A 22,214-nucleotide genomic window follows, 5' to 3' on the forward strand; every position below is an offset into this window, starting at 1 on the left:
CTTAAGAGGGATGTGAGTCGAAGTTCTAGTATGAGATTATTTTAATATGATCCTAAGAAGCTTTTCAAGCCCCAAATCTGGGATTAGTCCTTGATTATTCCTTTTTCTTTACTCCATGGATTTTATAGTCTATCGTAAAAATGTATTTATTTCAAGCCTATCATCTTTCACTTAATACAGCAATGACCTTCTCATCCCCCACTTCCTCTTTGTTCACCTTTATTTCTACACTGGAGCTAAAGCAACTTCACAAATTAAAAAAAAAAAAGAGTCAGATCATATTTCTACATTGCTGGAAGCCATCTTGAACCTTCTCGCTGTACAAAATCCATGCCAAACTCCTGACCCGGTCAGTCCTGCATGGCCAGGCCCTGATTACTCCTTTGGTTTAATTTTGTACCATACAGCCCTTGGCTCATTGACTTTCGGCTTTTTTAAGATACTGAAATATCCCAAACTGTTCCTGAACTTCAGGTCTTTGCATGTCACCTTTCCTTTGCCTGTACTTTGAGCCCCATGCTTCTCTCATGACTGGTTTCTCAGCCGTCAGGTCAGCACAAATGCCACTTTGTCCATGGCACTTCCCCCTTAGCACTCAGAGGAGGTCTCTCCTGTTAGTCTGCATCTTAGCAGTCCTGTTTGCGTCTTTTCATAGCCTTTCACGTTTTGTGACGTTTATTTGTGTACTGTCTTAATTTCCAGTTTTATGATAGCAGACATCCAGCTTCATTTGACTACATATTCAGCACCAAGCAGTCTTTCCAGCACATGGTTGGTGCTTAATTTATGCTTTTTAGCAAATGAATAAATGATTGAATGAATACATAAGCCAATGGCTTGAAGATATTAAATAAAAGAAATATTGCTGTGAGTTAACTGCAAGAGTCTCAGGATTTGTGTGTGTAAAGGACTCTAACTGATGTCTGAAAGGTGCATTGTTGGTACATGTTCATGGTGCCTGAGACAGGAATGGCATGAGACCTTTCTTTGTCACCAACAATTTAGAACTAAGACTGATAGCTAAGCTTTAGAGGGTAACAAGATATAGTGGTATTAGAAGACTTTCAAAGCCACTGGCAACCTGTTCGTTTTGCAAGCAATGAAAAAGTCCTTTGTAAAGGATTTTTCTTTTCATATTTCTAGCCATATAAATAGTGGAATTAGGAATATTAGAAATGTATGCTCACCACAGAATATAGTGATAGTATGGTCTCCTATAGCAAGGATAATTTTTATCAAAGTTTTCCCAAATCAGATTAAAATTTTGATTTAATACCTGAAAATTTTCATAAGTTAGTAAGTCTTACTTATGACTCCTCTAAATAATCTCCTTTGCTCTAATTTAAATAGGTTTCCTATTACCAAAAAAAGGTGAGGAAAAAAATCTTGCTTACAAAATAAATGGGTAAGTTTTGGGAAAAATATATCTTAAAAAATTCACAAATCGTTAAGGATTAAAAAGGGGAAACCTCTAGTTTCCCAGTCTTTATTCCAAAAGGCAATCAAGTTATTTTTGCCCTTTCAGAGATAGAACCATTTTAGAGATGATTACTTTGTTGATAATGTTTTAATGACTAATGATTAGGTTTCAAGAGTATAGAAAGTGTATGGTCTGAACTGTTGTTATGTGGTCCATTTATTTGATATATTCATAAGGGATACTTGAAGTTTATTTCCTATTGATTGGAAAATAGAAACAAAAAATTCGTGTTGATAAGCACATTCACCAATATATATGCAGCATCCAACTTTTAGACAAATTACTTCTCTCACAGATGTTTTAGAGGAAAAGAAGGAAGCAAATAAAAAATGGCAGTTTTACTTGTGACAATCTCTATATATCTATTATATAACATACATGTGGGTAATTTAATTTTTGTGGGACTATAATATTTTACTTTTCTCAAGGTATTGTATTACAATAATAGAGTTTCTTGTGTTTCCTAATAATGGCCAAGAGTTTTGGGAAATAAAAATTTTAAAGTTTTTTCAAAACCTTTAAATTTATTTTACAATCAAAAGAGTAAAACAATCATAGCATACATTAAAAAAAAAAAAGCATACCCATGTAGGCAAGATTTGGAGCAAACAACAGTATACTAGGAAGAAACAAACCCGTCTCACACTCCTTTACGTTTATAGTTGTTCTAATGTTCAACCAACTTTGCTTTCCTAGGATAAATGCAATTTAGCTATGGTGGGGGTTTTTTGTTTGTTTTTATATATGCTACTAGATTGAGTTTCCTTAATTCCTGTTTAAACTTACTAAATCTTGTGTTCATGAGTGAGAGCACCTTTGATATTTATTTTCTCATACTTTTTGTTCAATTCCAGGGCTAAGATTTTTCTAGTCTTTTAAACTGAGTTAGGGAACAGATTCCCTTATGTCTTCTACAAGTGTTTGTATCAGATTAGAAGTCTGTTTTCAAGCGTTATTCTAATTTGCTGTTGAAACATCATGTGTTTTGGTTTTTTCTCCCATTGTCTTGTGGGGAATTAAAAACATACAAAAACTACCGATTTTCAGGTGAGAGCAGTTGACGAGCCGCGGTTTGGAGGCGTCGGCTGGGATGGGAATCACCTGAAGGGCTTGTTCAGCCGCAGCGTCGCGGGCTCCATGTGCAGAGCCCCGACGTCACGAGGGAAGCGTGGAGGCGGGGCGTCCGCCCGTCTCGCGAGTTCGGGAAGGAAGACGGAAGGCGGAGCCCACGGCGGGAGAACCGCGGAGCGGGCGAGGTTAGTGCTTAGGCAGAGCTGTGTTTTATCCACATTCGGTGCTGCCAACCCGTGACCAGTCCCGCTTTCTGTGTACCCCTGCCCCCTCCCCCCCACCAAATTATTAGGAAGTGAGTATCAGAAATTACGCTGTTTTGCTCTTCAGTATATCAGGACTTACCTCGGAAAGGTAAGAACTCGTTTTTCTTCATTGTTTTATGTTAATATATAGAAATGCCATTGATTTTTGTGCGTTTTTCTTGACTTCTGTGAGTTCACAGGCCTCACTTCCTCGTTCTAGGAGGTTTTTGTTTTTCTCTTGTGTTGATTGCTTGGTTCGGTCTCCACAGATAATCATGGACAGCTGCAAAGAGAGTTGTATTTTTTTATTTGCTGTCTCTGTGCCTTTCATGGCCTTTTCTTGCCTAATGCAGCAGTCGAAACTCCCAGGACAGCTGAGAACGAGCGCGGGGAGAGCGCGTCCTCGCCTGGCTTCCCGTTTTAGAGAGAGAGCTTGGCGTCTTTTGCTCTTCAGTAGGATTTTGGCCTCAGCATTTGTTTGTTTTTGCTTTTTTGTAGATGTTCGTTATCAAGTTGAGATAATTCCTCTCAATGTCAAACTTTCTGAGAGTTTTTATCATGAGTGTTGGATTTTCTTGAATGCTTTCAGCATGATTTGATTTTCACATGTTAAATCAACCTTGCATAGTGGATTTAATTTTTTTTTTTTTTCCGGTACTGCCTTTGGTTTTGGTGTTAGGATAATACTGGCTTTGTAAAATGAGTTTGGAGAAAAAACTTTGAAAAGTAACCTTCAAACTTAGCAGTGGCGTGTTAATGACCGGAGAGTGATGTCTTAAGTGATGGGAACAAACTTTTCACTGAGCTTTGGAGTTAGTATGAGGTTGAATATTGTCAGTGTAAATATTATGAGAACTGTTTTTTTGTTGTTGTTGTTAAAATGAGCTTAGACTGGGCTTGAGTGAGAGATTTTACTGACGAGAAGTGAGTTGATGTTGAAGGGAGGGAGCCAGTGAAGATAGGAGTAAGAGATTAAAGACATGCACCTGTGTGAGTGCAGAGCTGCAAAGAGCTGAATCTGCAGGTGGTTTGGTGTTTGGGCATGTGGGCTTGGCTTGTGCGGTTGGCTTGTGCTGACCTCTCATTAAAAATTAAGGAAGTTTGTGAGAAAGCTGATTTCACGTTAGTAGCTTAAAATTAGCCAGAGCCGGAGTATTTACACCATGGAAGTTGGATAACAGTACAAATCAAGATTTGAGCTCCCCTCGCTGCCAGAGCCAATTTGAAACATTCCCCAATACACCGCTGATTAGAAGACTCAGCTCATAGAAACATTATTAAATTAGATAAACACATTTAACATGAAATTTACAATGGCAGCTCTCTATTTTATTGTAAACAAGCCTCTAAGATTTCACCCTTAAAAGCAACAAACTGATAATGTATGTTCCAAAAATATATCAACATAGATACTGGGGAGGTTGGGGAACTTAATGTTACTCAAATTGATACATGTGGTTTAGGATTTCATTTTTTAAATGAAAGCATCGTATAGAAACAGAGCTTTATGTATATTTTTAAATGCGGATGAAAGTGAAGTGGGTATCCTCTGAAAAACTTAGATGGTGTAAAAATTGACTCTATAGTGGTTGATGCCAATAATGTAAGTCAAGAGCCTAGGTAATACTGTTTTACACAAGGTAAGAAAAGAAAACAAATGGTGTGTTTCTAAATAAAAATGCTTTATATAATGTTATTTAAGATATATATATAATTATACTAATAAACTATTGGTAGATTTTTATTTTGTCTGTGTTCCTCAGTGCTGATATATTCCAACTGACTCGGAAAAGTTTAAAAATACTTCAAATTTGGAAAATAAAGTATCACATTAGTTTCAAGTTTCCTTTATAATTAGGAATGCATGCTACATTGTGCAAAAAGGATCATGAACAAATTGTATTTTCACACCTGATAATTTTTTTTACAAAATGGAAAAAAGTCTTTGCCAATTAAAACATAGTTAAGATTCTCTGACTTCCTGTAACTACTAACATGATGATAGATGGATAGTTAATATAGATGTCATTGAAACATTATTCATCTTGTTGGTAAATAACCAAAGTTCAAAATCGTTAATAGAATATTTGGGAGAAGTAAAAAGTGAACGTTGGAAAACTACATTTGTTTGTACCTTCTAAATCCCAGAAAAATAGAAATACATAAATGTATTATATCTACTAAGCGTGTCACTACATACATACGGAGGTAGAAATTGGGTGTAACATTTGCTAGATACTGGCTTAACAAGGCACATATTTTCTGCAAATTGTTTCTTTCACCAAGCATTTAAAATAAAATTCCATTTCGGGTTAGCCTGATACAATCTATACTGATAACATAAAATCTGTGGAGCAATATAATGAGCTCATCTAGCCAGTAGTTAGCATTTTCTAAATGGATGCCGTCAGTTTCTTCTTGTCAGTGCAGTGACCTGAGTTGAGTTTGACATCATTTGGTATGTTTTCTTCTAAATAATATAAAGTACCATTTAAAACAGACTGAGATATAATCAATCAGATCTAAAAAGCTGTTTCTTCAGCCTCCAGCTCTCTTAGTCTCAGGCAGTATGCAAATGTTCAGCTGGCAAAAGGTAGGCGTTTTATCACTAACAATACTTTTTAGTGTTTCAACCACTCCAGAGATGATTAAGAAATTACACTTCAGCTGGAATATCTTTTTTCAGCTAACACTTAAAAAAAAAAAACCCAATACGCCACAGGAGGACCATTTTTAGTAATGGAAAGTAGAAGGAAGTGTAGTTTATTAATGAATTTTCTTGTATATTTAACAATTTATGTGGATAAATAGAATTTATCATCTACATGAATTCTGTAATGCTCAGGCTTCCTAGTAGGATGGCTCAAAGGATGCTATGGCCAAAATTTTTTCCCCATATTTGTTAATTAACAGAATTGATCAAAATCAGAACTTCTAACTCTCTTTAATTCTATAAGTAAGTCCTAAATCTGTTGCTTTTTTTTTTTCCCCATATCTCTGCCTCAGTCAAACTAGTTCTTACAGAGGCAGAGGTGCTTCTGCAGGATAGTGCATACTCAGTCCAAGTGGGGAAAAGTAGAGCTGAGAAAAATCTCTCTCAAAAAAAATGTAAGAACCCATGATATTTAAGAAGCTAAACATTCAGGGTAAACTGGTGCTCATGGTGTTAAATCCCACGAATCAACCAAAAAACATTAGAAATGATCAAACACAAACAAAAAGTTCCCACAGCTCCCCCCCCCCCTGCCCTCCACATCTGCTGCCCGTCCCTCCACTGTGCAGTCGCTTTGACCTCACTGCCCAGCTGCCCCCTTAAACGTTTTGCTGACTGAGGATGTGTGTTCCTGGAGAATTGAATTTGTAGCATTTCTTTCTGCCCACAATGTGAAACAGGGTTTCCATGTCTTTATGTCTTTTTCTAATTTCGTTTTCTACTTTCCTCATTGTTCAAACCAAACGTTTGAATTTCGGTGACATCTCAGCCCTCTTACCTCTTTAATCTTGATGGCTTTTGGAACATGTACTACAGGAGAGTGGATCTGATATCCATCGTGCTTTATCATATGCTCCTTTAATAAAAATCTACTTTTTGTTAATTACAAAATAAATGATTAAAACATAAAACATGAAAAATACAGAGGAAAAGAAATAAAAGTCAAAAAGTTCACTTAAAATCACATGTGAGTTTCTGAAATATATTTATTTTACTTCTTTGAAAGGGAATTACTGGACCAAAGAATGTGGGTAATTTAGTGTGTCCAAACTGTATTGGAAATCTGAACTCCAGACATTATGTACAATTTTAGACTACTATTCTTAGTGTATGAGAACATGTACTATTTTACTGATACCATAAATTACAAGTTACAAGACCATGTTTGCTATTAGCTTACAGACGATCTATGGTAGGCTAAATATATCCCCCCCCCCCAAGATGTCCACATTGGAATCCCTAGAACCTGTGAATAAGTTACATTATATGGTAAATGGACCTGGCAGTGATTACAGTAAGGATTTTATGATTTGAAAACAATGTCCTGGATTTTCCCCTTGGGCTTAATATATTGACAAGGGCTCTTATAAAGAGGTGGACAGGAGGGTCATAGAAACAGGGAGCAGAGAGACAAAGAGGAGATTAAGGATGGAAGCAGAGGTCAGAGAAAAGAGGAGATGCTACTGCTCTGGCTTAAAAGATGGAGGAAGGGATTACAAACCAAGGAATGTGGGCGGCCTTTTGAAGCTGAAAAGGTCGAGAAAACGAGCCTCTGGAAAGGAGAGGAGCCCTGCTGACCCCTTGATTTTAGCCCTGAAATTGATTTTGGACTTTGACCTCCAGAGCTTCCAGGTAAATTTGCCTTGTCCTCAGCTGCCAAGTTCGTGGTAGTTGGTTACAGCAGCAGTAAGAAAGGAGGAGCCCGACGTACACACGAGTGTGTACATGCACACAGTGTGAGGGAAAACGGCACCTCAGCGTGGTCCCTGAGGAGGAGCAGGGGGTGGGCTCAGCATAGTTTACTCTGCGGCCTAAATAGACCTCCAGCTGCTCATCTCAGTGAAAGCCCTTAGATCTCCGTTTTGCTTTAGTTCATCAGTGACTTCCATGAATAAATCTGGTCATAGTAATTTAACTCTGGGGAATTAAATACGTTTGAAAATACATGAAAAGAGAGCTAGCTTGTCAATTTGGTATCCATATAGAAGCTTTACTTAGTTCTTTTCTACCTTAACTCATGCTTCGTTAGGACATAATAATAGACTCACTTACCATTTGGGCACCCACAACCCCTGGTTCCAAGAAAAAAGACGGGAAGCATAGTTAATTTTTTAGAAAGTATAGAATCACATACATCTAAATTCATTTAATTATTTTATGTAGTATGTTAAACTTAAAAATGATTGAGTGCCTACTATATTTCATGTGTTTGATACTGTATCTAATCCTTATCAACAAAAAAACTAACAAGTAGGACATGTTAACTATGAAGAAACTGGTGCTCAGAAAATGGAAATAATTTGTCTTAAACAATACAATTAACAGTTGGTGGGCTCTTAGTATGTTTTACTTCAAGACATGCAATACTTCCTCAAAAGGACTTCTCAAATTTTTAAGGAAGTTTTTTTAGATTAGAGTTACTGATTTTAAAGGACGTGAATAACTATTGATAACCATCTTCTAATGGAATATATTTGAATTTTCAAAAGAAAAAGCCTAGATTGTGTTCCTTATAATAGCAGAACTTTGTATATGTTTCAAAATAAAAGTTAGCAAAATAAAATATCTCTATGGAAAATACACTTACCCAGAAAAAGTGAACTTGTATTTAATTTGTCTTCATATAAATTCCTCAACTAAAATCAGATTCACCTGTCATTGAGCATTATAAGCTTTTACCATTAAAAAATTAGAATCATTGAGGTTCTGGAAGTAGTATTATATACTTAGATTCTATTATTAAATTATTGTAAACAGATTTCTGGTTTATAATTATTGTAAACAGATTTCTAGTTTGTAATTACTTTATCACCAATGCAGCAGATATTTGAAGAGCTACATTGCCAAATTTACTTCATAATTTTAATTAACTTTTTTGTCTCTCTAATTAAATTTGCCCTTGTTATTTTTGATGGTTTATCACGGGTGGAGAACTAGCTTTGTTGGCAAGGCAATGTTTTCATTGAAAATAATCAGGTTCAACATGGAAAAGATAGTGAGTGCTTTAAACATTATGAAAAGACTAAAAATATTGGTGATATTTTAAAGTTATGCTCATGTTATAAAAATCTTAAAGGATCTATAAATATTTGCCACCTAAGGATGTCACTTCTATTGCATGTTTTTTAGAAGATGATATGCCATGAAATTTAAGGAGCTCAATGTGGTATTTGGTACAAAGTAGATTACATAAGTGCAGGTACCTGTTCATTGTCAAAAGATAAACTGATAATAGAACTCAGTTTTTAAAAAATTAAGGTTTTTCTAATGACTGAAAAGATACATTTATGTGTTTTTTAATCTCCATTTCTTTAACCCAGTGTTCTTCTTTAGTTCATTCTTGTTTCCTTTTTTACATGAAAACTTTAAATATTTCTCAGGATTAAGTTCATTATTTACTTTGAACATTTTCTACTGGCTATGAGACTGATAACTGCTGTTCAACAGGGTGCAGGTCTTTTAGCACTCGTTTACTGGCTCAGTTACTCTGTCTCCTTGATCATGAGTTGTTTGAACTTTTTTCTATATGTTGGTGAAGGCATTTAATTGGATAATTTTTCTACAGTCAAATCTACTTTTTCAGCACAATTTAGTTTCCATAGGCATCCTAACAATTGGAGATCTAAAACCAAATTCCTAAATTATTTTCTCTTCTTGGAGATCATTGTTTATATCAGTCCTGGTTTTTATTTAGTTGTATCAATGGACCTGTAGATACTTTGTTATACTAAGTAACTGTGGATGGAAAGATTGTTTGTTATAACATTCTTTTGCTGAAGTTACATTTCTTTACTCTTCATTCCCAATAGAAATGACCTTTCTCCTTATACCACGTACTTGCAAAGATTGAGGTGGCAACTCGACATCATTTTTCAGGAAACTTGGAATTTCATTTACCTTGTGGACACAGTAACATCCCAGATGTTACACACTAAGTTGAGACATTGGCTTCTGTGCCATGATGTAGCACCACCCATCCGTGTCCCCCTTTGCTCCGTAGGATGGCGTTGTTTTTCTCCGGTCCAGTTCTAACCATTTGCACCACAGGAAAGATACATTTTAATTTTTTTCTTTTTTCTTTTAAGCCTGTGCTACCAGAGTCATTAGAGGACGATATCAGAGGCCATACTGTCCAACAGCGTCCTGCCATTGTATAAGATGACCGTTGTGTTCCTACACACTCCTTTCATATGAATATCCAATAATCTCTTCTGGGTGACGGTACTAGCCTGCTTGTACTCCTGCTGGTGGGCATGCTTCTCCTTTAGTGGCATTAATTCATTCCTCTGTTACTTGAGCGTTGTGTTCTCCTTAGGCTGGTTTCCAGTTTCAGCTCATCTCCGAAAAATCACGCCCTCTAGTGTCCTTTTGTGTTAATACATATTTTGCTTTGTTATGACAGGACTCTTAGGAATATTTGTCCTGATAGCCCCAGACAAACTTTATATCTACAACACTTAACATGAGATCTGCCTCCTTAACAAACTTGTAAGTGCACAGTAGTCTCGACAGTAGGTACAGTGTTGGGCAGCAGGTCTCTGGACATTACTCATCTTGCTTCTCTGAAACATTATGCCTGTTGATGAACACTCCTGACCGTCCCCTCCCCTGAGCTCCTGGCAACCACCACCCCACTCTGATTTAATGAATTTGATTTTTAGATACCTCATAAGATGGAATCATGCAGTATTTGTTTTCTCAAGACCAGGGTTAAGACATCCAAGATGGATGACCACCCCCATCATGGTACCTACTTTTTCTGTCTATGACATTACATTCAGTGTTTTTTGTCGATATTCATAAAGCCAGATTAAAGTTACTTATATTCCAACCACGTTCTCACTGCAGAATACACTTTCCATTTATGGGTGAGGAAGGGGTGGGGTAGATTTCTCAGGATGGATTTGACAAACCCTTGACTTTTCCCATGATCGCAAATTCACTGCTACACTACCTGAAGCATTCTGCTCCCAGGAAGTTAAAGCCAGATGGAGGAGTAGTTGCCAAGGCAAACAGCCACTGCATTTTGTGGTACCTAAAAGTGCGTGTCTTAGGCCCTGATCATTAAGTCTAAGACTCTATTTCAATTATGATTTACCTCTCCTCTCCTGAAATTACTCTTTAAAATAACTGAATTCCTTTCCTTCACATAACGGTTGAATAGTTAGTAGTCGATTGGGTAACAGCTGTCTGTGTAGCCTTTGAGTCATCAGTAGCCTTAATTACAGTACTTTATGGGTGATTACTGTAGCTCTCAGGTAGAATGGATAAGGAGGGCTTCAAGTGACATGAAAGCTGTGCCTTTTCAGTTTTTCTCTTGCTACCTTTTTCTCTTTTAACGTGTCTTTCACCAGTGCTGGTAGTGACAGAGAAGGAAGGGAACTTGTCACTCTCTTCCCTCTGATGTTGCTGTATTAATACGTTTAGTCAGTGCTTTGAACTCCTGAATCTCTTTGCTTCATACTGCATTTGTAAGACTTACTTCGTAGTTAGTCTCAGTGTTGTGCCACTGGATATAAAGCGTGAATGGGCTGCCACCTAGGCATCACCTCCTCAATTCATTTTCCATCCCCTACTTTAATTTGCTAACAAGTGTTGTAGTCGTTAATATTTATGCCCATCAAAGGTAAGACTCTTTATCACAAAGTTTATCTGAAAGAGTAGCTGGCTGCTTCCCTCCAGCCCCGCTGCCTTGTTCTCTGGAGCACTTCCCACCATCCACCATTGTGTGGTTACTGGTTAATTTGTCTGTTGCCTGTTGGCCGCACCAAAATGCGAAGTCTGAGGCCAGAGGTTTTGTCTTGTCTCTAATACTCTACTGCAGATGCTAGGTGCTAAAATAAATATTTACAGACCAAATATTTGTTGAATAAATGCATGCCTGGATAAATGAATGAATAAATGATTTTGAGTAGATTCAGATAATAATATTCTCAAATATTTCCACACATAATTAGCTGAAAGGCAGATAATGGAAGCCTGACTATCTCACCTAAGTGTTGTTTTTTCAAACATAAACTCAGAAAATGAATAACTTCAAAGTTCTCTTAACACAACAGTGAATGTTATGTTAGTATTTATTTTAGAAGTTAAACCTGTCAATTTGGATGAATGAATACTAACACACATACACAAACCCTTTGGTGAGTTAACTTAGATGTTCTCTGTTTTTCAAGATAAGCTTTTTTCAAAAAACCCATTGTATTTTTGTTCTGAAGTACCTATTAAAAATATCTATAATGAGCATAAAAAATTAAAAAAAAAAAAAAGCCAACAGGAGAAACCATTAAAAATGAATCAACAAATGTGCCCGTGTCAAAATTGAAACCTCCTGTATGTCAAACATCAATTAATAAGGGAAGAATGCAAGCCACACCCTGGGAGAAGGTATTTTTAAACTTTATATAATGCTGCAGTAACATTTAAAATAGTGAGAAAAGTCAGAGCAACCTGTTTCTCGGTAGGGGAATGGATGAACTGGGGCTTATACAACACTACTGTTAAAAATAAAATTTAGCAAGATGTAAAAGTATATAAATTTTGAAATAAAAGCTAAAAATAAGCAAGTTAGAAAAGTACGTGCATGTATGATACCACTTACGTAGTTTAACATACAGAACAACAGCATGTGTTATATAAGCTTGTGTCGGAAAGATGCGTTATGGAGCAGTCAGCTCCAGAGCGAGAAGAACAAGGAGCGCAAAATGGAGGTTGAAAAGTGTCTGATTTTTTTTCTTTAAAGAAAGAGCAAACTAGCAGAAATTTAACAAACTTTATTTTTCTTGGTGAGTATGTGGGTGTTTCTGTATCTCTCTCCCTGCCGCCAATCAACGTTGGAACAATCTCAAAAGAAAAATACAGTTAAGATAAATTTCTCTGTTCCAAATTATTTTATTTATTGAATTTTTTTTATTGAAGTATAGTTAGTTTACAATGTTGTGTCAGTTTCTGGTGTACAGCACAGTGCTTCAGTCATACATATACATACATATGTTCGTTTTTGTATTTTCATTTTAGGTCACTACAAGATACTGAATACAGTTCCCTGTGCTGTACAGTAGAACCTTGTTTATCTTAAATGATTTTAAAATAATGCTGCGTCTATTGAAAGTACTTTAGTATTTCATCCAAACACACTTCAGTATATTATAACCATCAGAATTAGGAAATAAGCATCAACATATGAATGCTGTCTAATTCTTAGATGCCACTGAAATTCTAACGATTCCTAATATTTCTGTTGAAGTGAATCCAGTCTAGACTCTGACACTGCACTTACAGGAGTTATCTTTTTCCTTCAATTTAGATCATTTTTTCACCTTTCCTTTACTTTCATGACCTTGACACCTTTGATTATAGGGCACTTACTTGTGGAGTGTGTTAGGGAAATATAATTAAAAACAATCTCCCAACCCAGAAAACCTGTGTGCAAGGCTAGAAGAGGAAGAAGGGTTTGCATTTGCTTATTCAGTAAGCATTATATAAGAACGAGGCGGGTAGCACAGGCAAAGCACTGAAAGATACCGAAGGCAGAAAGAAACCTCACCTTCTGATGCACTCAAGCTGACAGAACCCATCACATGACATGTTCTCAAGGTAAACAGTAACTAGTCGTCAAGAGGACCTGGCAGCCCCCTTTATGACAGAGTTCATCCCAAGTTCCCTGGTTTGGGGTGTCCATCTGCCTCTAATAGGTTTAATCCCAAGGAAAGTAAACTTTTAAGTGTCAGGCAGGTGTTGGTTTTGCAACTTGAAGCCAACCTGGCCCACAGGTCAGGTTGCTTCCCTTCCGTGGACGCTGGGAGATCGGGGGCTGTCTTCCTTGATGGTTACATTTCAGGGCTTGAGACAGTTATTCCTGGCTCTGTACAGCTGGCAAGAAGCTTATTTAGCTCTTTGAAAGATTTACATTTCAAAGAGACAGAGGAAGAACTCAGAATTACACTTCATTTTTTTCTCAAGTACATGTTCTAAGAAAAGGGAGGTGGGGGAAATGTCTTCACGAATTTTCAACAAGAATTTTTTCCCTTAGATTCGTATTTACATGTGCAGTCTCCCCTTTGTTACTGTAAGTTAGTAATGTTACAAATTTCCTATTAACTTGACTGCTGTTGTCACCTCTCTCTGGGCCACTTGCAACCCTCTAGATATCCAGCAAGTCCACAGCAAAATACAAAGCAAAGCAGTTACTGAATTTTTTAAAAAACTGTGTGTCATTTACTTGGAGGAATGACCTTCGAATGAATCATACCAATGGTGAAAGATGGAATCCGATTCTTGGTTAGCAGTGCACAAAAATTTTGCTTGGTGATCTATTAATTTTACAAATTGGTATGATGTCTTTATTGCTCCCATTTTCAAATGATTCACTATCTAAGCATTATGGTTAGTTCTTCATGAAGTTTTAGCTGGTGCAAGCCTATGGGGTGGCTTAACTCTGGTGTCAGATACTCAAAATTTTTAATCAAGAGCTCTTCCTTGCAAGGCCCAATAAATTTCTCCTGGCTTTCATTGAATGACATAAATACCATCATATTTATATGACAATTTAGGCTCTTTCAGAATTGTTCTATCTTCACCAAAATTTTTTCCCTGATGTGAAATGCAAAGGTACCTATGGCCGTCATCTGCTATCAAGGTCTTAATGTAAGACACATTGAAAGGTACAGATTGAAATTCCAGTGTGTAACATACAATGTAACGTAAACATTGTACTAATACACCTTAGATCTATTCAGTAGACCTATTTTTTTTTGTCTCAGGTCTGAATAAATAATTATAATAATCAACAAAGTCTCCATGGCTTTATCTGTCCATATTGGGACTGGTCAAGAACTTGCACCCCAGAGTTCATTGAGTGCCTTTAGACCTGTCTTCTGAAGTCTCTCTCTGTAGATGTCAGATTTGTGTGTCTGTTACTTAAATGTTTTTCATATCTACATCATCCTTTTAATCAAACTAATAAATAAATCATTTCATCTTAAAATTAGGATTTAAGTACCCAGTGCATAGTAGTTACTTTTACTTTGTTATAAAATGTTATAGTCTGCTTTTTACTCCATCAATAATCAGATTGTTAGATTTCTAAGTCTAAAATCTGGTTATACTAGGAGTAGAATTTAGACCTGATCAGAAATATGATTATGGGAACCAGTACTTGGAGTATAGAAAGAGTAATGTTACAGCTAGCATGTTTGTTGTCTAGCAAAATGTGATTCTTAAAGTAGTGGAAATAACCATACTGTGAATAGAACAAAAGACAGGCTATGAGAATAGTAATACATTTGCTAGAATACCACCTTCCAGTTAAATTCAGCACTGATATCTCCAAAAAACTTAAATTTCAAGTCTTTGGTGGGAACTGCAGTCCAGTCCACATCAGGAACGATGGATGCAGCTGTTAGACTGACTTGCACAGCCCTAGGGGTGATGAGCAGCACTTGAAAGGGGCTTAACTCAGCATAGTGATTGTCTTTCCTGCAGAACAGCTTTACAGATCAAATCTCCTGGCAACGGAGGTGGAAGACTTCTTCCAGTGGCTCCTTCCAGGTCATTACGACTTTACTTCCATGTTTCTAGGGTTGAGAGAAACCTTTGTAAGTATTAAACATGGCCAGGAAGGATTCGACTGAATGAATCACAGGATGCTGTCTTAAACTCTAGTTCATAGGTCCACCAGACACAAGTTCAAAGGGAGGAATCTAACGCTTGTTTCTAGTAGTGCTTCTATTTTTTCTTAACAAGACAGTGGTAAGGCTCTAAGCCATTTTAGCCTGGTAGATTGCTGAATCGTAGTCAATGAGTTTTTCTTTTTTTAAGAGGTTAATGAACTTGCTGTACCTGTCCAGGGGACAGACGGAGAATGGCAGGATGTATGACAGCTTGTAGGAGTCTGCAGACATTTGCATACTCCCAGAACAACAGTAGAAATAAAAGGACTTAACTCTGTTCCCAATCAGTGTGCTCTCGTATCCCCAAAGTGGGAATTACATTCATTAAGAATCTTTACTGCTGCCTAAACATTGTTATTCTTGAAGGAAAGACTTCCAGCCATCCACGCATTATACATGCTGTAACTAGACAAAGTCGCTTCCCATTTACTGGCATTAGTTTTGTGATACCCACTGCCATCAGGTTCCTGGTAAAACTGGCCGGGGGGATGTCCTGTGCGTACCTTAGGAGTAGCTTATGTATAATCCTGATAAATAGCACATCTCTTTAATGTATTCAGAACGATCTTTCTGATAGTTGTAGTAAGGGTCTAGTGTCTCTAAAGCCCCTCTTTTACTAAATGACTTTGCTGATGGCATGACAATGCTAAGCAGGCAAATAGGGACCATCGTGTAGGGATTACCTTGTTAGGCTGAAAGAAATTTGATTAGAATGTGGAAGTGACCTCTTCCATAATCCACTTATTTATATTCAGTATGTTCAGTGTATTTTTGACATTGAACACACACTTCTTACCATATTATAAGTGGAGCTTCTAAATTTGGGGTCTGCCAAGTTTTAGCTGAAGATTTTCAGCTCTTTGAGCAAATGAATTACATCTGATCAGGTACTTGGGAAGCATTGATAAGTCAGCTATGGTTTTTCTGTGAGGTATTTTGGTTACTATCAAAGTAAAAAAAAAAATGCCCTGTTAGAAAATTACTCTGTTGCATGACAGATACCAAACTTACATATACACGCATACATATATTGATTTTGTTGTATGTATTCTGTGTATGTATGTGTATTTGTTTTAAGATTATAACCAAGAATTGATGCTCTGGTAACTTCTATTAACCTCTCCAGCTTTATGATGAGGCTTCCTGTGCTGCAGTGACTTAAGTTAGCTACTCTCTATACCAAGAACATGACCCCTTAGAAAACATTATTAAATAAGCAGTATGGATAGGAATGTTAGATAAATCAGGTTATGTTTTTTAAAATTTGGAATCCCCAAAGTTGGTTAAGAGGTTACAGCCTATTTCAGTTGTTCAAAACCTCTTTATATTCTAGAGAGCAACCAGATGATCTAGAGAAGGTGGGAGGAAGGGAGCGGGGAAAGACAGGAGGAGGGCAGATCATAGGGCAATGACAGACAAAAAACTGCAGACAAAGGTATTGAAGTAAAAGTGGTAGAGTTAGGAACTGTAGGGGTGAATGGAACAGCAGACATTGGTCTCACTGCTTCCTGGATACTGAGTAGACCCTTAGGGTGGGTGTGTGTGGAGCTGCATCTGTCTGGATAGCTGTGTATCTATATTGAAGATAATGAATTCACATTGTCACCTCCAATTCCAGTCCAGTAATACAGGGTACATCCAGGTTCTCCCTCTTTGTCTATTTGTAACATTTATTTTTACACTGCCCTTTAAAACCTTTAAAAATTGAGATATAATCGGCACATAATTTGTATTAGTTCTAGGTGTGAAATAGGATTTTATACATGTATATACTGCAAAATAATTACAAGAATAAGTTAATATATATCACCATACATAGTTGCAGTTTTTTGGTGTGTGATGAGAACTTTTAACATCTACTCTCATAGCAAGTGTCAGTTATGTTTTGATAATGAGAAACCTGTAGCCCATTTCCCTTCCTGTACCTAGTTATGTGATGAGACCTCTGTATTGAACAACTCATTTATCACCATTGGCGTGAACATCAACCTCTACCCCCAACTCCTGCTTTTCTATAGTTTACTCTAGAGAATCCCTTCTCAGGCTGGGGGCCTCTGCCAACCCCTCATGTGGACATCTTCATATCACTCAAATTTAGAACCATTTTGTGCACCTTGCGTGGGCTCGCTTATGCTACTGGACCCCTTCCTGGAATACTCTCCTAAGAGGCATCCTCTCATCCAGTTAAGTTCTTACTTTCTAAGGGGGAGGAAGTGAAATTCAAACAGAAATAGACTCCAACCCCAACTACATTAAAAAAAAAAAAACAAGTTTTTTGTCATCGTCCCTATGCAAGGAGTCTGCAACTACTTTCAGATGCAGTAATTTGCTAGAAGGACTCATAAGAGTCAACGGAGTTAAATTGATGGCTGTGACTTTTTATAGAGAAATATGGTCTGCCAGGGAAGCTTGTTACACACTCAGCACCCAGGGTGTCTACTGGGGACGGGTCACATAGGCAGCCTCTGTCTGGCACGTGCACAAGTCCCAGATGCTCAGAACAAAAGCAGGTGTTGAGCATAAACCATACTGCTCGTCAAAACAGTTGAAAGAGAGGAAGACACAGCACTTCTGGGAATGGTGAGAACACTCCAGGAAGCTAAGTTCTAAGGTGCCAGCCACGGGCCCCTGGAGCACACAGACCTTTAAGAGACAGCAGTTAGGCCTGCCTGATGGGTAGAGCTCTTTTCTGCACAATCATCGACCTTTGTATTTATTAGGTATAACTGACAGTTAAGTGCATAAATCTTAATTGACTTCAGAAACTTTGCGTCTGTCTCACTCATGCGACCCCCAGTAGATGAAGATAGAGAATGCTCCTAGAATTCCCAAATGTAGTCCCTCTTCAGACCTCCATCACTCTACATGAGTTACAGTGTTTTTGTCTCCAAGCAAATGAAATTATGCAGTAAGTCCTCCTTTCTGTCTGATTTTTCCCTCAGCATTGTCTGTGGGATTCACCCATGTTGTTGCACATGTCAGTGGTCTAGTCTTTCTTATTGATAGGTAGCGTTCCCTTAGATAAATACTGCTACAATATTTGTACAAATCACACTATATTTAAGCTTTTTTTAAGTTCAACACTTTTAAGAAAGCTGAATAGACTTGTACAAGTCTTTGGACATATGAGTTCTTTTGTTTGATTTTTTGGTTGTGTACCCAGGAGTGGAGTTGGAGGGTTATAAGGTAGATCTAAACAGAATAGTGTATGTCTGAACAGCATATATATTTTTTTAATTCTGACAAGGCTTGTCTTTTAATTGAAGCATTTAATTGAGTCATCCTTAACGTTATTACTGAGAGTTGGGCTACCCTCTTGCTATCTGTCTTCTATTGGTCCCTTCTGCTTACTGTTTCTTTACTGCTCCTTTTTAATTTTCTTTTGGATTAACCAGTTACTTTTATTGCTGTTGGTCGCTCCTCCTGTTGTAGCTTTGCCGTTGTACCTTTTCTTAGTGTTCCTGGAGAGTGGTAAGTTTTGTCCTGATAGGCAGTTCCCTTAGCACACGTCACCTTGTCCCTGTCAGTATTTTCTACTGGGCTTTGAAGGTCAGTCTGTTTCACTCTGAGAGCAGGCCCTTCACTCCAAAGACATGACTCCTGTCCCTAGGACTTGGCTTTTCCGGACTCTCCATTGAACTGTGTTGTCCACTGTGTGTCTTCACTCTGGCTGTGTTTGAATTTCAACTTCTCTGAAGTCTCTGCTCAGATATTTGGGTTCCTATGCTGCGGTTCCCTCCTTCTGTAACCTGCCACCAAATTCCATCTCTTTGGTGAGTTTCTGTTTCTTCGATCATTAGAGATGGAAGCTCTGTTCTCTAACCCTGTGGGAAATGTGCTATAAAGTGACGGGAGTAAATCCTGAGTGCAGTGGGGCTCATGTCTCGTGCTTCCCTCCTCCAGGGTCACAGCCCTAGGTGGGTTTCTTTCCAGTGTTGTGAACAGTCGTTAAATCAATTTTTGTCCTCGTTTTAGAGTTGTTACTGGTGGGGAGAACGGTCCTATGCTAACTTTATATCATTTCCTGAACTGGAAAAATAAAAGTAATTTCTGTTACTGTATCAGATTTGGATATTCATAGTCATATTCATATTCAAGACTTGAATATATGTCAACAGTTTTGTTGTCAAACGTCCAAAGTTAGGACATTTAAACAATAACATCTCACCCAGCAGTTTCTTACCGGTGACACGGGGTGAGAAATCAAATGGCAGAAATAGTGTCCAAGAAAGAGTAGATTCAAGTAACTTTTAATAACAATCAACAGACCAGTGTCCATCATATACACTGAATTTGGTTATAAAAGTGGCCAGGGGACTAACATTTTTAAATAGCCTTTTTAGACTTTGCATTTCAAACATTTTTAAACTAGTGAAGGTAATGCCCCAAATGCCCAAAATGTTAAAATATTTCTGATATCCAAACATCTCAAATAACCCATAAGTCATAGATTATTTCTCTAGAAAATATTTACTTAAACTTGGCAAGTATTAACACTACAGATATGCTTATGATTTCAGTTGCCATTCTCTAATATTCAGATAATGAACATAGTCAGGAAGACACTCTCAGGCTTATAAAGGGGACTGAGAGGTGGCCTGTCGGTAGCATTCCAGTCAGTAGGTGCTTCCTGGTGTTCAGCCTTTAGGTTTGTGCCCTACAGTCCCTGGAGGAAGCTTGTTCAATTATTTTTTTTTTCAAAATTCTGTGTATTCAAAATACTGACCTGACTAACTACTATATATAAAATAGATAAACAACTTTATGCTGCATACCACAGGGAACTATATTCAATATCTTGTAGTAACTTATGGTGAAAAAGAACATGAAAATGGATATATGTATGTTCATGCATGACTGAAGCATGATGCTGTACACCAGAAATTGACACAACATTGTAAACTGACTCTGCTTCCATAAACAATATATACAAAAATTAAAAAAAAAAAAAAAAAGCCAAAGATGAGGAAGCAACCCCCCCCAAAAAAAACAAAAAACAAACTACAAAAACCTGATCTAAATCTTAACTTCCCCGTATAATTCCCGATAGTGCTTATTTCAGCTTCTGGAGCCGCATGCAGTTAATGTGCCCTCTTGGACGTAACTGTTGTTTAGAGTTTAGAGGATACCTGTCATAGTCACTAACCCTGCATCCTGCTGGACAAGCAGGACCCATGTATTTCAATCCATCCTCATTTACTGCGTTGATCCTGTTACCCTCCTGGCCTGTCCCCTTTGCACGAGCCCCCAGTTTTTGTTTTCCTTGTTAATGTTTCACCCAGGCATGGTCTGGGTAGCGCAGAGCACTTGGACACTTGGCTTGGCTGTATCTGTGGACAGCTTCTGCTCACGGAACCGGGTGTAGCATCACAGAGTGGTTCTAGGGCATCGTGGACTCGTATCATGCTTCTATTTTACGAAACAATTCAGTAATTTTACTTTTACTGCTGCTACGTTATGAAGACCAAGTGCTTTTTACAAATTTGTTTCATCTAGTAATTTCTGGTTCATTATTTCAGCTTCTGATTGCATTTGAAATCCTGGTTCTGTTATTAACATATTCATCATTCCCCTTTAACGTCTGCCAACTTCCCATTGACTGCCGAGGCTTTTCTGGCAATGTTCTCCTAAAAATCATCTGCGAAGCATTGCCTAATAGTTAGAAAAAGAACTAATGGCAACCCACCAGACTTGTATTAATTAATATTAATGTTATTAATAACATGATAAAGACTACTGTTTGTTCAGCTCCCAATCTGTCAGATATTGTTTGTCCACTTTCTGTTCATGTTCATCAAAAAATGTTACCAGGTGACTTCTGTACGTACTGTGGTAGCACCTCTACAAACCTGTTACTGAATTTGATACACGACTTACTTAAAAGGTGTGGCTTCTCAGGTAGTAACTGTAGGAGCCAGAATTGGAATGCAGTCTACATTCTCCAAGCTCACGTGCATATCATGAGCTCACACTGCCTCCCACTAATCAAGCACTTGTGATTTTAATTCCTGTTGTCTAGTCCAGTAGGTTTCCAACCTCCTAATGAAAACCAGAATTCCATGAACTATGCTGAAGTTCACTCGTCAGTGCAGTATTCCTCCACAGACAACTAAACCATGATTTCTTAACGTGTTTCTATGGAACACTCATCTCCAAGCTGATTCATTAAAAATTTAGATCTTAAAAAAATTCAAATGATAAGCGAGTGGGTAGTCAACTAATCATATTTCCTCCCTGAAGGGTTTTGAAACAATTGTGAACTAGACATGGGTGTGAAACAGGGACCAAAACATCTGCCTTAAAATTGGTGAAAGTGATTGGAGAGCACGGCTTGGACCCCAGGCCAGAGTGATGCCTCTTATACTTTGAACCCTTAGCAGCTGCACAGTTGGCAGGTGCCTCCCTTATGAGAACAGGATGTGGCAAGCTTACTGCACATATGAGGCTGGAGTGGATTTACTAATCCGTTTGGTCCATTCCTCTGTGACAGTAAATGCCAGTAGAGAGCTTGGCTCTACTCAGCACTGTGTTTATCACCAGTGAAATAAGTCACTCTTCGGCAATGGACAGGATCAAGTAAGAGAAGATGCCTGGAAGTATTACTCTTCTTTCTTGGAAAACAGAAGTCTTACCCTTCCTGTAGAATGTGCAGGGATTGGTATCCTCTCCTAAAAAGTCATTACATTTCCAGGGGCAGGGTGTGGCTCAGTGGCAGAGTGCGTGCTTAGCATGAACAAGGTCCTGGGTTTATTCCCCAGTATCGCCATTAAAAATACATTAAAAAAAAAAAAAAACCTAAATATCTCCCTCCTGCTCCCCCCCCCCAAAGTCATTGTTTCTCTCCTAAAGAGTTCAAAAAAGAATTTAGTTTATCTGTCTTCAAATTACGAAGTCTTTTGTTTGAAAAGGTTGGAATAATAAGTGTGTAGACTATTTTTGGAAACCATAGATGGCTTACATAATTCACCTCCATGCAAGTCCGTAAGAATCACTAAAAATGGAACATCTTCCACGGTGGGTCTTGCATGTACATT

At 37.7% G+C, this 22,214-nt stretch overlaps 1 long non-coding RNA gene across 1 annotated transcript in view; it reads left to right on the plus strand.

Annotated features, from left to right (window-relative positions):
* Positions 1–2,503: 2,503 nt before the first annotated feature.
* LOC141574731 (uncharacterized) overlaps positions 2,504–22,214 on the plus strand; it is a 366,218-nt gene continuing 346,507 nt past the window's right edge. The window contains exon 1 of the long non-coding RNA XR_012501736.1: positions 2,504–2,736. This is a non-coding gene — a long non-coding RNA (uncharacterized LOC141574731). The remainder of the gene's footprint in view (positions 2,737–22,214) is intronic.

Source organism: Camelus bactrianus, chromosome 23 (assembly GCF_048773025.1).
Source record: "Camelus bactrianus isolate YW-2024 breed Bactrian camel chromosome 23, ASM4877302v1, whole genome shotgun sequence".
Taxonomy (NCBI): domain Eukaryota; kingdom Metazoa; phylum Chordata; class Mammalia; order Artiodactyla; family Camelidae; genus Camelus; species Camelus bactrianus.